Source organism: Myotis davidii, unplaced genomic scaffold (genome assembly GCF_000327345.1).
Source record: "Myotis davidii unplaced genomic scaffold, ASM32734v1 scaffold425, whole genome shotgun sequence".
Lineage (NCBI taxonomy): Eukaryota > Metazoa > Chordata > Mammalia > Chiroptera > Vespertilionidae > Myotis > Myotis davidii.
The window spans coordinates 4,679,766-4,681,847 of record NW_006296413.1 but is presented as its reverse complement, the minus strand read 5'-3'; the positions used below and the strand labels follow the sequence as shown (position 1 = coordinate 4,681,847).

At 63.1% G+C, this 2,082-nt stretch overlaps 1 protein-coding gene across 2 annotated transcripts in view; it reads right to left on the bottom strand.

The window, feature by feature from the left end:
* Positions 1–2,082, bottom strand: part of MACROD1 (MACRO domain containing 1) — a 185,577-nt gene that overhangs the window by 130,839 nt on the left and 52,656 nt on the right. The gene's annotated exons all lie outside the window — the stretch shown is intronic.

Genomic DNA, 2,082 nt, shown 5'->3' with positions numbered 1-2,082 from the left:
GAGAGGCACCCCTCAGCCACGGCCGCAGTCAGGGCCCTGCGGGGTCTGGGGCATGTGTACGCCTGGCTCCCGGGGAGCTTTGCAGGACCATGGGGCAGGCGTGGGGAGGGGCAGCGGGGAAGGGGGGGCAGCAGGGAGGGCAGACCCAGGATATACACAGCTGGATGGGCCAGGGCTCTGCTTGAACCCTGGGCTTTCTACATGAGGAAGCACCGTGGGGAGTTCACAGGGTGCATTCATTAGGCACCTTCTGTGTGCAAGGCACCGAGCCGGCCACGTCTCAGTGAGCAGTCTCAGACAAGCAGATGCAGTTCCTTCCTTGACCCTGGAGATACTGTGCCACTACTGGTTTGTGTGACCACCCAGCCAAGGCAGGAGGTGAGGGTGAGGTTAGGTGGGCTGTTGCCGGAGGGGGGACAGCATGGGGTTTGGGGGAAGTGGTGGAGATGGGTGGGCCAGGCAGGGCCAGGCCTTGTGGGGTCCTGGAGGCTGCCCAAGAGCACTGCCCCAACCCCGAGGGCTGTGGGAAGGGCCTGATGCAGCGGGTGAAGCTGCCTTCCTGCATTCATAGTTTCAGAACTCTCTGTCTTGGGGGACCAGCGGCTGCCTCCACGTACCACCCCCCCAACTCCCACGGTATAAAAGTTTCCTCGCCTCGTCCAGGGGGCAGATGACCTCATTGGACTCTTTCCATCTCTTGCTTTCATAGAGAAATTACAGTTTATAATTGGATGAAATCACACGGGTGCAGTAGCGATCATTGCCCACACTGGAGCCCAACGTCACCCCTCACGAGGGGGCCCTGTCCTCATCTTCCCTCCTGTCCAGCCCCCACCCGCCCCTTCCTGGGGGCCACTCCGCCTCCTGCTCACACCTGCTGTCCCCCGGGGCTTGGTAGTTCTAGACCTCCTTGCTCCTGGGGAAGCTTGTCCCCAAACCTGCCCCATCCTGTGGGCCCCATCGGCCTGGCCAGCACCGCCCCTCTGAGTGCAGCCCTGCCAGGCTGGGCGCCCTGTGGGCAGCGCCCCCCAGTCTGGGCTCTGGGCTTATTAAAACACATGCCCTGAAAATTCGTTTTTATTTGGAACAGCCCCTGACAATGAGCATTTCTCAAACCAGCCACCTTCAGCCCTACAAAGCCAAGTGCCCAGATGCAGCTGAGCCCATCTGGATCCTATTTCAAACCAGAGCTGACACTCAGATGTGTAATGAAAGCACTTTCCAAAGAGGGGCTCCTGCAGGGGGAGTCAGGGCAGCGGGCAGGCCTCCGCGCCAGGCCACTGAGAGGCTGCCGATTTGTTGGGATTCCTGCCAACAGCCGGCCCTGCCACCCAGACTGTGGAAGGGCAGGTGGGGCGCGGAGCCCTGACCCCAGCCTGGGAAGCCGGTGGCCGCAGGGGGGAGGCCGGGACGCAGCTTGCCTGGCTCCCTGATGCTCCTGCTCGCGTAGGGCAGCGGGAGGGCAGCGCTTGTTCTGGAAGCCAAGGCCACGGGCCCAGTGGGTCCAGCTGCCGGGGGAGCGGAGCTCTGGGCTGGGGCAGGGCCCCTGCAACCTCAGGCGCTCTCAGGACTTCCTTTCTCTCCTTCCCGCGCCCTACAACCCCACCCCGGGAAAAGGGGAGCCAGGGCTCTGGGGAAGGGGCTGTGTTCCTGGGTTTGAGAAGAGAAGGGAGGCGGTGGAGAATGGTCCCAGGCCCTCCCAGCTCATGGGAAGTGGCTTCAAGAACAGGTGCCAAGAGAGGGATGGGAGCAGAGGGGTCGCAGCCCCAGCAGCCTGTCCCCGGGGGGCTCCTGATTCCAGGGTGTAATCACTTCTTCTGTTTTTTGGCAGGTGAGGAGGCAGGGAGTGGGTGAGGAGGACTCCTTTTTGGACAGACAAGCCCAGGAGGTGAAGCAGGAATAACCCATCCCTCACCCCGCCCCCGCCTCCCTGCGAGAAAACCTCTCTGCAAACAGGGGCAGCCAAGCAGGACCGAGCCCTCGCCCCCCCCAAGCATCTTCCCAGAGAGGGGCCGGTGGGCCTGACAGCTCGGTGGCACATGTCACCGCCCAGCCCGCCGTGCACATCTGAACGCCTCCGCG